The sequence below is a fragment of the Antechinus flavipes genome, chromosome 1, assembly GCF_016432865.1.
Source record: "Antechinus flavipes isolate AdamAnt ecotype Samford, QLD, Australia chromosome 1, AdamAnt_v2, whole genome shotgun sequence".
Lineage (NCBI taxonomy): Eukaryota > Metazoa > Chordata > Mammalia > Dasyuromorphia > Dasyuridae > Antechinus > Antechinus flavipes.
Genome location: NC_067398.1, coordinates 275,068,980 through 275,081,865, shown reverse-complemented (window position 1 = coordinate 275,081,865; position 12,886 = coordinate 275,068,980). Strand labels below are relative to the sequence as shown.

At 38.1% G+C, this 12,886-nt stretch overlaps 1 long non-coding RNA gene across 1 annotated transcript; it reads left to right on the top strand.

The window, feature by feature from the left end:
* The first annotated feature begins 769 nt into the window (after positions 1-769).
* On the top strand, positions 770-6,608 carry LOC127545996 (uncharacterized). Its single transcript, XR_007949870.1, has 2 exons — positions 770-1,409; positions 4,322-6,608. It is a non-coding gene; the product is annotated as an uncharacterized LOC127545996 (long non-coding RNA).
* The last annotated feature ends 6,278 nt before the right edge of the window (positions 6,609-12,886 follow it).

The following is a 12,886-nucleotide window of genomic DNA, read 5'->3' as shown; positions in this document are numbered from 1 at the left end:
TAAAATATTTGAGAATCTATATACCAAAGGAAAGTCAGGAATTATATGAGCAAAATTACAGAAAAAACTTTCCACATGAAATAAAGTCATATTTAAATAATTGGAAAAAATATTAAGTGCTCTTGGATAGGCCGAGCAAATATAATAAAGATGACAATATCCCTAAACTAATCTATTTATTTAGTGCTATACCAATCAGACTTCCAAGAAAATATTTTAATGATCTAGAAAAAAATAACAACAAAACTCATATGGAAGAACAAAAGGTCAAGCATCTCAAGGGAATCAAGAGATCATCAATCTCAATGAAGGAAAAATCAAATAAAGGTAGCCTAGCTGTACCTAATCTAAAACTATATTATAGAGCAGCAGTCATCAAAACTATTTGGTATTGGCTAAGAAATAGATTAGTTGATCAGTGTAATGGGTTGGGTTCACAAGACAAAATAGTCAATTATCGCAATCTAGTGTTTGACAAACCCAAAGATCCTAACTTTTGGGATAAGAATTGATTATTTGACAAAAACTGCTGGGAAAACTGGAAATTAGTATGACAGAAATTAGGCATGGACCTACACTTAACACCTTTGTTTTTTGCGTCACCTTGCTACTCTCCATCATAAAAGTAATGTGGCGAATAGATAAGGTAAAGAACTTACAGGAATGTATGAATTATTTTTCTGTATTTTATTATTTCTGTGTCTCCCCTATGACCTGTATATGTGCAGGCTCATATCTACTTGAGCCTTGGCCAGCTAGAAACATATTTACTTAACCTGAACTGATGACATTTATTGGTATTTGACATTTATCAATATTTAGTCTATTAGCTGGACCACTGTCTGCTTGATTAAGCCTGAAGGCCTGACTTTGTTTCCCAGAAATCAGGAGATTTCAGGGAAACAGAAACCTTCCATTCCAATCTCCCCAACTAGCAACAACCAATTAGATGCCTCCCCCTCCCCTTCTCAATGCTCTCTTACTTGTGATGTAATTTCTTGTATAAAAGCTATGTATCTTTACTACTTCTTTAGCCCTCCTACCGCGAGCTTATCTTGTGATGGGACGGCTCATCCTCCGGAGGTTTTTTTTCAATAAACAACTTTTCTGCCTTCTACTGAGGGATCTCTGAGTAGTCATTTTGGGTAAGGGTCTTCTACATCCCTCACAGTTGGGGGCTCATCCGGGATGGGGTCTTTGGGGGAGATGGCTATGTGCACCCCGAACAGGGACAGGCGCCCACGGAGTAGTTTTCTCCATGGTCTCTGGCTCTGGGTGAGCAGCCTCCCTCCCCTCTTAGACAACGACCCGAAGCAGGAATACTCAGTGGAACGCAGAATTGAAGATTGAAAGAAGTAGAGTCCTGATGGCCGGCATTTGCAGCCTGAAAAGAAACATATGTTCTCGAGGTAAAGCTCTTGGGAAGTCTGGGGGTTTATTGGCTGGGTCGAGGGAGACCCTGAGGGATTAGCCCTCTTAAATTTATTTTTGGTGTGGACTGCTGTTAACCCCAACGATAAAGGACTTTTCCTAAGGAAGCTCTCGGGTGGCTGTGGGGGCGTGAGGGTAACATAGGACCTCCACCAACACCTGGATCGGGTCCAGGGTGGTATAGAAGCAGTCTGAAAATTTGTATCAGGACGTTAGCTAGGAAATTCAAGACTGGAATGAACTTCCAGATATACAAGGGAAGAAAACTGGGAGGATGTATATCCCAGGATTATTTGGGTATATCAGACTTAAATCTGTATGTAAAAGGTGAAAATAGAATTTTGTGAATGTCTGTGTGTATGTCTGCTTTGCATTGCCTTTGTTCTGTGTTAAAAGTTAGAAAGCTCATAAGAGATAAGAATTCAGCTCTGTGTTACAGGCTTAGAAAAATATCAGGCTGAACTGTGGGAACTGGAATTCATTCAGAGTAGTAATTCTTTCAGAGTGGCTCAGAATGTATTGGTCTTAGAATTTGGGAACTAGTTTTGGGCTTCTCAAGAAAAGAAAATCATTTTTCTCTTTCTCTCCCTCTGTCTCTCTCAGTGGCTTTGCAGGAAGGGGGAGAGAAGGGGAAAATAAAAACATAGATTGAAAGTTTGGAAAGTTTTGAGAAAATAGAAGAACAGTGGCTATCGCTCCTGTAAACAAGGAGCCTGTTATCAGGACTCAGCCAGAGAAAAGAATTCTCAAGATAAAGCAAGGATTGGTGCTTAACTCTTTCCTGGTTACTAAAGAAAAGACATGGGAATAAAGTATCTAGGTAGATTTTAGGAAATTTCACAAACTGAAGTACTGGTTAATTTTAAAATAACTTTAAATTGGTGTGTGTGTTAAGATTGGAAAATTTAAGATTGGAAATAAGAAACTGCAGATATTGGAAGGGAGTAATAAATATAGAGTAAGAGAAGTAAATAGTTGAACACAGGGGCGTTCTGACCTGTTGGACCTGTGGGAAAACTAGGCATACTTCTAAAGAAAAAAATTTGCAGGAAAAAAAAAGAAAAATAATTATTAGTAAATTTGCCTTCATGGAATTAGAGAACAGAAAGTTTAAGAAGACTAAACTGGGTAATTGTTTGCAATATTTGATTAAGAGTTTTGGGAATTTACTATATTTTAAAGAGGTACTATAATTTTGAAATTGAAATAAAATTAAAATTGGGGGAAATAATTTACTGTTGCCTTACACATGTGAGATTTATTCTGAGTATAAAATCTTAAGAATTTTTCGAATATTGTGGCCTTTACAACTGAAGAGAAAAACTTTTCTTTTTTTATTATTTGGTTGGACTTCAAATTGAAATATAGGTTATTAAACAAAATGCCAGTAGCTTACCTTAGGGGGGCTTGTATTTGTATCTCCCTACTTAAATGGTATGTTGCTTTTTAAAAGTATTGAGTAATTTGTAAACTATATTATAAGTTTTATGAAATTTGATTCGAAATTAATTGTGAATCTTGAAGTTTAAAGTTTAAAAAAAGATGATTTAAAGACAAGGGAAAAGAGATTGATTTACAAAAGCAATTAATAGTTTAAATAGAGCATCTAGTCGGAAGGATTTTTGGTTTAGGAGTGTTTAAAGTATGTAATAAATTTTGAGCAAGTAAGCATTGGGAAGAGAGAGAGACAGAGAGATGGGATAGGAGAATGAAGGTAATTTAAGAAGGATTGATTAGTAGAAACAAATGATTTCAAGAAGTCGTCAGTGGGAAAAAGAAGGAACTGGTTGGAAAGGGTAGTCACAGAGAGATGGCTGTGAAAAGGGATGTTTTTGTGGGAGGAGAGCAAGTGAGCAGCAGCAGAAAGCGGCAGCCGCTTGGTTCCCTTGGCTGAAGAAAACAAAAGGTTATTTAAAGAGACAAATTGCTCTTAAAAGATGTCAATTGATTGAATATTTGTTTCTTTAGATACATAATGGTTATGAATATTAAAGAATATGATCAGAAATGTGGTATATAGTTTGAAAGGGTTATTTCAAAAAGTTTAATTGATGTTTTCAAGAACTTTTCAGATTCTTTTTATGTGAAAATAGGAAGTTTTAATTAACTGTGTTGATGCCAATTATCTGAAATGGGACTTTAAGGATAATAGTTTTTGCCTTCTTCCTTTTGAAAATGTTTTTGTTGTGAACCATATGTAGTTTGGGATTTTTCTGTATATTGGGTATTTTAAAAGCAAAATGATTGGTATATTAAATTTATTCAAGATGCAACATCTATTTGGGTGAGAATTGTGTGAATTTTCTGGGATAAATTTCTTACTGTTATTGATATAAGGTCATGGTAAATAACTGGGATTTATTTGAAACTTTGGAGATGAAATTCTTTGGGCTTGTAATTAATGCTATTTGGAAGTTTTAAAGCTCCACTCTTCGATGTGCTGAAGATTGAGTTTTAACTGCTTATATTATGTTATAGTTATGTTCTTGCATTTTTTCCTCCTGTGACTGATTTCTATGATCAGAACAATAGTTAATAAGAACTGTTAATGTAATTCAAATATGTCATACCTTGCTGTTTCCAATCTGGTTATATGTAATCATTATATCCTAAATACTTAGGCAAATAAATATTTAGCCTGGTCATCTGTCTGTTACTGGATATTTGTGTTTTATTTTTAAAATGTTTTTTTTTTAAATGATAAGAGGACAATTTACAATGGTCTGTGAAACCTAATTGCTATTTATTGGAACTATAGCTGTCTGCCTGTCCTGTGAAGCAAGCTTATTCCTTCACACAGGAACTGCTGGCCAATCTATACTGGCATCCCCACATGTTGTTGCAGGTCCAGACTGTTCTAACTTTGTTAGATTTAGTTTTTTTGTTCTAGATTTTGGTCAAATTACAGATTATTGAATCTCTTCTGAGACATGGATCAGCCCATCTGAAGCTTAGATTGACACCACACCCACACCCCTGCATGGATTGAGCACTTTCGCCCATTTCTCAGCCTGAAGCAGCTAAGATTGAGACCATCGCCAGTGCTCCTGATGTAATTTGGACTGATATGGGGGAAGTGGGAAAGTGGTTGATGAATTATTGTTAAAATTACAATTCTATTACTAGAGTTAGAAAAAAAAATGCAAACATTACTGTGTGTTTAAGATTTGGGATGGAAATTATTAAAAATGGTAACTATTGCTGTTAAGGAAGTTATAATATGTTTATAATATCTATGTTCACTTCAAAATATGTAATTGTTTAAGGTATTTGATTTGATTTGATTTGATTGATTTTAGGAAACTCCTCCTATACTAGACTGTTATGTATGTAGGAACTTTAATTCACTCTTGGGATTTATATGTGGATGGTTATTTGACTATTTATTATTATTTTTTTTTGGATGATTCCTTTCCATGAGGAAAAAAAAAAGGAGAGGAAGAGATAGGGAACTAGGGAAACTAGTGGATTTTTCTCAAAATACCTAAAAGAGTGGGAACCCTTAGTTTTCTTTCACTTTTGCCTTATGTACTTCTGCCCCACCCCCTATACCACCAGTTCAGATTGAATTGGAAGTCCTTAAACAATCCTTTTTGTTTTTACTATGTTTTAGCTTTGAAACCCCTTATTCTGTGGAATTGCCCTGGCAGACTCAGTTTTGGGAACTATTCTGTTTTAAAGAAATCTCTAAGATAAAGACACTTGTCTTGGAACTGCAATCTCCAGCCCTGTAACCCCAGTTTCTTAACTGGTATCTCAGCATTTTTAATAACATTGCCCTTTTGAGATCAAGCCTCTAAAGTTTGGGGTTTGCCTGCCTTCATGTTCTAACTGTGCATGCTCTGATAGCTCTGCTCAGAAATCTGTATTCTAGTAGCAGCCCTGTCTGTCCTCCTGGGTGGGGACAGGTGGAGCTACTCTAAACCTCACCCTTCTCCCCTGGAGTGGGTTGCCCCTCTGAATGGGCAGCATGACTGTCTTGCGCCCTGCTACTCCCTTTATAAGCAGAAGCTGAGTTAAATGCACAAATGACTGCAGACCACCTAACACAGTGAACCTTCCATCTCAAACTGGATTCTCTGGCTGAGATGAGGGCCTTTGTACTGCTGATAACTCTGGGGTTGTCAGGAAGAGACTTGCCCTTACCATAAGTCCTTGCATTTTCTAGTTTCATTTTGACTTATTTGCCTCACATTGGATTGGTCAAAATTATGATGCTGAGACCTCCCAGGTATCTTGGGGAGGTAATTCAATAATTCAAATATTCAGAAGAAGAGTGTGTAATGTTGTGCCTCAGTTTCCCTAGATTGTCATCTTTATTTATCTTTGTATTTTTATGTTTGCCAAATGCCAATCTGTTCTGTGATAACTGTTTCTAAGATAGTTGGTGGAAGCAATTTTTATGGTATGAACTTATTGCAATCAATGGTATTATCCTGTTGCTGCTATGTCTATCCTGTATAATTACATTAGTAACCAGAATAATTCGGTGGTCCCTATCAAAATATTGCATACAGAAAATGCTATTAAAATGATGATTCTTCAGAGAAAAGACTGGAATGTATTAAAGAGGGATGATCTTGATTGTGAACTTGATAAACAATGTATAGATATATTAACTGATTTTGAAAAGTGTGTAAGTTCTTCATAGAAATATGATAAAAATCATTTACATGTTAGAAGGGGGAGTTGTGGGGAATAGATAAGGTAAAGAACTTACAGGAATGTATGAATTCTTTTTCTGTATTTTATTATTTCTGTGTCTCCCCTATGACCTGTATATGTGCAGGCTCATATCTACTTGAGCCTTGGTCAGCTAGAAACATATTTACTTAACCTGAACTGATGACATTTATTGGTATTTGACATTTATCAATATTTAGTCTATTAGCTGGACCACTGTCTGCTTGATTAAGCCTGAAGGCCTGACTTTGTTTCCCAGAAATCAGGAGATTTCAGGGAAATAGAAACCTTCCATTCCAATCTCCCCAACTAGCAACAACCAATTAGATGCCTCCCCCTCCCCTTCTCAATGCTCTCTTACTTGTGATGTAATTTCTTGTATAAAAGCTATGTATCTTTACTACTTCTTTAGCCCTCCTACCGCGAGCTTATCTTGTGATGGGACGGCTCATCCTCCGGAGGTTTTTTTCAATAAACAACTTTTCTGCCTTCTACTGAGGGATCTCTGAGTAGTCATTTTGGGTAAGGGTCTTCTACATCCCTCACAGTAAGACATGACTTTGTGAGTTGTGTGACCATTAACACCGTATACCAAGGTAAGATCAAAATGGGACCATGATTTAGGCATAAAGAACAAGATTATAAATAAATTAGAGGAACATAGGATAGTTTACCTCTCAGACTTGTGGATGAGGAAAAAATTTGTCACCAAAGATAAATTATAGATCATGAACTGATGCTAACTGAAATGAGCAGAACCAAATCATTATATACTTCAACAACGATATTGTATGAGGATGTATTCTGATGGAAATGGATTTCTTCAACAAAGAGAAGATCTCATCTACAGGAGCCAAGATGGCAGAGCAGGCACACACAACTCTCTAAGCTCCTCTCATTACCCTCATAACCAACTATTTAATCCAGCCCCCAAAATAACTCTTTACCGCTTAAATTCATGAAGATAAGAAGCACTACAACTTACCAGCCCATCCAGAAGCTCGCCAGGAAAGGTTTGTCCTGAGGGGCCAGGAACAGACTAGCACAGGCAGTGAGAGACTAGCATCCTGAGCAAACCAGGCACGAGAGTGATCTCTTTGGCTAGAGAAGTTATAGAGACGACTCTGCTATAGGCTTACTGCTCTGCCTTGATTAAAGAAGCAGTAAACTGGCAGAGAAATTAAAGCCTAAAACAGGTGTTCTAAAAAACCGCCAGAACCTAATGAGATCTGGCTGTTACCCCTCAAACCCGGAAGTGACTCAGACAGACTTTACCGCAGCTCTGTGGCCACATCTGGCAGTTCAGGGCTTTTGCGGGAGCAGTTACTAATCTGCACGGCAGCGGGGCACAGCCTGGGCAGCCTCTAATCGGCAGAGTGGGGGGCTCAGCCTGGGGCAATAGAACTTCCCCAGCTGACTGTGCTTCCCAGGCAGACACTTCTGGTCCCTGCAAATCCATTCACTGCTCAGCTGCTAATACCCATAGCCCCAGGTCCGGGTTTGGCTTGGGGCAGTGAAACTCTCACTGCTAAATGTCTAGCCCCAGGGCAGTCGTTATCTCACACAGCTGAGGTTCTTTGAAAGGCACTTTCCCAGCCCGGCCCTGCAGGCCTGAGTAACTTTCGGGTGGGGAACTCTTTCCCAGAGCACTCCAGTACCTCACTGCCTTTTGTAGCTGGTCAGCAGAACAGCTATCCGTCCATATACCTTTCACTGCTCTGCAGAGGAAGCTAGTAACCTCCTGGCTCTGAAGGCAGACCTTACAGGCTTTAACAAAATGAGTAAAAAAAATCAAAAGAACGATTGATAGTTTCTACACAGAAAGAGAACAGCTTTTCAACCCTGAAGAGATTAATAGCAGACAGTCTCCAGACGATAGTTGGTCTCCAATACAAAAGGCTCTCCTAGAAGAGACTATTAAAAACCTTAAAAGAGAGCTAGAAGAGAAATGGGGAAAGACACATAACTCACTAAAAAAAATTTGATAAGGTGGAAAAAGAAAACAACTTCCTGAAATGTGAAATGGAAAAGGTAAAAAACTCCCAAGAAGTGCAGGGAAACAGTTTGCGAATTAGAAAAAGAAAATGACTCACTAAAAAAAAAAAAAAAAAAAAAAAAAAAAAAATTACTGAAATGGAAAAAAATTCCATAGAGCAAAACACCCCAATTGGACATATACAAAAAGAAGTTTAAAAAAAAGCTAATGAAGAAAATAACTCACTAAAAATTAGAACTGAACAAATAGAAATGACTGATTTATTGAGACATCAAGAATCAGTCATGCAAAACCAAAAAAATGAAAGATTGGAAAAAAATTTCAAATATTTATTTGGAAAAACAACAGACCTGGAAAATAGATCTAGGAGAGATAACCTGAGGATCATCGGACTACCAGAAAATTATGATGAAAAAAAGAGCCTAGATACTATTTTACAGGAAATCATCAAAGAGAACTGCCCAGAAGTAATAGAACCAGAAGGGAAAATAGGCGTTCAAAGAATTCATCGAACACCTTCTGAAAAAGACCCTAAAATAAAGACTCCCAGGAATATTGTGGCCAAACTTCAGAATTTCCAGACTAAAGAAAAAATTTTACAAGCAGCCAGGAAAAAACAGTTCAAATACTGAGATGCCACAATAAGGGTCACGCAAGATCTGGCTGCCTCAACATTAAAGGATCGAAGGGCCTGAATTTGATATTCCAAAAGGCAAAAGAACTTGGAATGCAGTCAAGAATAAACTACCCAGGTAAGCTGAGCATTTTCTTCCATGGAAGAAGATGGACATTTAATAAAATAGAGGAATTCCATCTGTTTCTAAGGAAAAATCCAGACTTAAACAAAAAATTTGATCTTCAACAACAGGAATCAAGAGAAGTAGAAAAAGGTAAAAGGAACTCTTGAGAACTGTATTTCTGCTGTGAATATACATAAAAACCATATGTATAATTTGATTTTACCGATATAACATAAAAAAGGGAAGTAGAAATGGAAAGGGGATAGTGTCAGAAAAAGGGAAGAAGGGAGATAAAAAGAGGGAAACTACATGTGACAATGAGGCAAAGGAAACCTATCATATATGAGGGAACTTAGAGAGGGGGAGGAACATTGTGTGAATCCTACTCTCATCAGAGTTGGCTCAAAGAGGAAACAAACGACATATTTGTTTTACACGGATTCTTCTCTCACTTCATTAAAAAGTGGGAGAGGAAAAGGGAGAAGGAAAAAGAGTAATAAGGGAAGTGTACAAGAAAGGGGAAGGGATTCAAAGGGAGGAGGGAGGGATACTAAAGAGGGAGAGCTGCGCGACGTTAGAGGGACCAATAGGGAAGAAGGGAAGGAGGGCAAGAAAAAGAAAAGCATAATCTGGGGAAATTAGGATGGCAGGAAATGCAGAATTGTTATTTTAACCGCAAATGTGAATGGGATGAACTCTCCCATAAAGAGGAGGCAGATAACAGACTGGATCAAAAGTCAGAACCCTACAATGTGTTGTTTACAGGAAACACATTTAAAACAGGGAGATACATACACAGTAAAGGTAAAAGGCTGGAGCAGAATCTATTATGCTTCAGGTGAAGTAAAAAAAGCAGGGGTAGCCATCCTTATCTCAGATCAAACAAAAGCAAAGATTGATCTAATTAAAAGAGATAAGGAAGGAAACTATATCTTGCTTAAGGGTACTATAGACAATGAAGCAATATCAGTATTAAACATATATGCACCAAGTGGTATAGCATCTAACTTCCTTAAAGAGAAGCTAAGAGAGTTGCGAGAAGAAATAGACAGCAAAACTATAATAGTGGGAGATCTCAATCTTGCACTCTCAGATTTAGATAAATCAAATCACAAAACAAATAAGAAAGAAATTAAAGAGGTAAATAGAATATAAGAAAAATTAGGTATGATAGATCTCTGGAGAAAACTGAATGGTGACAGAAAGGAGTATACTTTCTTCTCGGCAGTTCATGGAACCTACACAAAAATTGACCATATATTGGACATAAAGACCTCAAAATTAAATGCAGGAAGGCAGAAATAGTAAATGCTTTCTTTTCAGATCACAATGCAATAAAAACTACATTCAACAAAAAGTTAGGTGTAAATAGACCAAAAAGTAATTGGAAACTAAATAATATCATATTAAAGAATGATTGGGTGAGGGGGACTTCCGGTTAAGATGGCAGAGAGGAGGCACACAGCTGTGTAGCTCCACGCTTTCTCTCACTATCCATTTTATTACAAGCCTCTGAATTAATGCGTGACTGAAAAAAAAACCCACAAATAGTTACCAAGAGAAGCCAGCCTTGAGATTCACCAAGAAAGGCCTGTCTTTACTGGAAGGCTGGGATGGTTTTAGATCGGGCGCAGGCGGCGGGCAGCAGTAGTGAGAGCACGAGAGCAGACTGGAGAGGGGGTGGGGAGTGATTGCAGTCATCTCTGCAGCGAGAGCTTCGCTATAAAAGTGGATACTTTGCTCCGGCAGCAAGTCAGCAGCCCAGCAGAGAAGCTAAAAACACCGAAGCTGAAGAATACAACCCCAAACAGCTGGAGTCCCTCGGGACCTGGCCGCCCCCCCTTTCCCCTCAGCCACAGTGACTCAGCACGCACAGGGATCTCAGAGCGCAGGCACAGCACAGTAGGGCTAGTGCCTCACTGCTGCCCCCCGAAGTCTGTAGAGGAAGCTCGGTAACACCAGCCAGCCCCTCACCCAAAGAAAGACTCCAGTTTTTTCTGTTTTTCTTTGCTAGTTTCTCTTTAATTATTAGACAGATTGAGCAAGAAACTGAAGAGGACTTTAACTCTTGACAGCTTCTATACAGATAGAGAGCAGACTCTAAATCCTGAGGAGACTAAAAACAGTCTCCAGGTGAATCCCCAAAGGAGGAGATCATCTGTTCCTCAGCACAGATGAACCTCATAGAAGTAATTAAAAAGGCTCTCACAAGGGAGCTAGAAGACAAATGGGAAAAGCAGAGTGAGCCTTAGGAGAGGGAAGCTTGGGAAAAGGAGAGGGAGGCTTGGCAAAAGAGCCTATAGAAGTCAGTTAAAGAGAGAGTGGATAAAGAAGTAAAATCCCTGAAAAATAGGATTGGTGAACTGGAAAACAAAATTGGCGAAATGGAAAAAAATTCCACAGAACAAAAGAACTCAATGGGACAATTAGAAAAAGATCTTTAAAAAGTGAATGAAGAAAATACTTCACTGAAAGTCAGAATTGAACAATTGGAATTGAATGACTCGAGGAGACAAGAAGAATCAGTCAAGCAAATCCAAAAAAATCAAACAATGAAAAAGAATGTGAAATACTTTCTGGGGAAGATAACAGACCTGGAAAACAGATCCAGGAGAGACAACCTGAGAATCATTGGACTCCCAGAAAAGAATGATGAAAAAAAGAGCCTGGACACTATTTTCCAGGAAATTATCAAAGAGAACGGGCCAGAAGTCATAGGAACAGAGGAAAAAATAAACATTGAAAGGATTCATCGATCACCCACTGAAAGGGATCCTAAAATCAAAACACCAAGGAATATAGTGGCCAAATGGCAGAACCCTCAGACGAAGGAAAAAATATTGCAAGCGGCTAGAAAAACCCAATTGAAGTATCAAGGAGCCACAATAAGAATTACCCAGGATCTGGCAGCATCCACATTAAAAGATCGAAAGGCCTGGAATATGATATTCCGAAAGGCTAAGGAACTTTGTATGCAACCAAAAATAACTTACCCAGCGAGAATGAGCATCTTTTTCCAGGGAAGAAGATGGACATTCAACGAAATAAGAGAATTTCAGCTATTTCTGATGAAAAAGCCAGAACTTAACAAAAAGTTTGATCTACAAATATAGAACTCAAGAGAAATCTAAAAAGGTAAAGATTAATCTTGGGAACTATATTTCAACTATATAGATGTATAAAGAATACATGTATACCTTGTTCTAGAAATTGATGTGGAAAGGACATTGTACCAGAAAAAGGGTAAAGTGGGGTAATACATCTCATGAAGAGGCATAGGAAACCTTTTATATCTGAGAGAAAGAATGGAGGGGGGATGAATATAGTGGGTATCTTACTGCCTTCAGAATTGGCTTTAAGTGAAAACTTTTAAGACATATTCAATCTATGGTGAAACTTCTCCCACCTCATTGAAAAGTGAGAAGGGAAAAGTGAAAATGGAAGGAATAAGCAAAGAGGAAGGGAATATGGTAACTGGGAGGGAAAGGGGTAAAATAGGAGGAGGAACTCTAAGGCGGGGGGAGGGATACTAAAAAGGGAAGGCTGTGAGAAGCAAGTGGTGCTCACAAGCTTAATACTGGAAATGGGGGGAAAGGGGAAAGAAGGGATAAAAGCATAAACTGGGGTTAACAAGATGGCAAGTAATACAGAATTGGTCATGTTAAATATAAATGTGAACGGGGTAAACTCCTCCATAAAGAGGAAGCAGTTAGCAGAATGGATTAAAAGCCAGAATCCTACAATATGTTGTTGACAAGAAACACACCTGAAGCGGGGAGATACATGCAGGTTAAAGGTAAAAGGTTGGAGCAAAATCTACTATGCTTCAGGTGAAGTCAAAAAAGCAGGGGTAGCCATCCTGATCTCAGATCAAGCTAAAGCAAAAATTGATCTAATTAAAAGAGATAAGGAAGGGCACTATAGCTTGCTAAAGGGTAGCATGGATAATGAAGCACTATCTATATTAAACATATATGCAACAAGTGGTGTAGCATCTAAATTCTTAAAAGAGAAATTAAGAGAGCTGCAAGAAGAA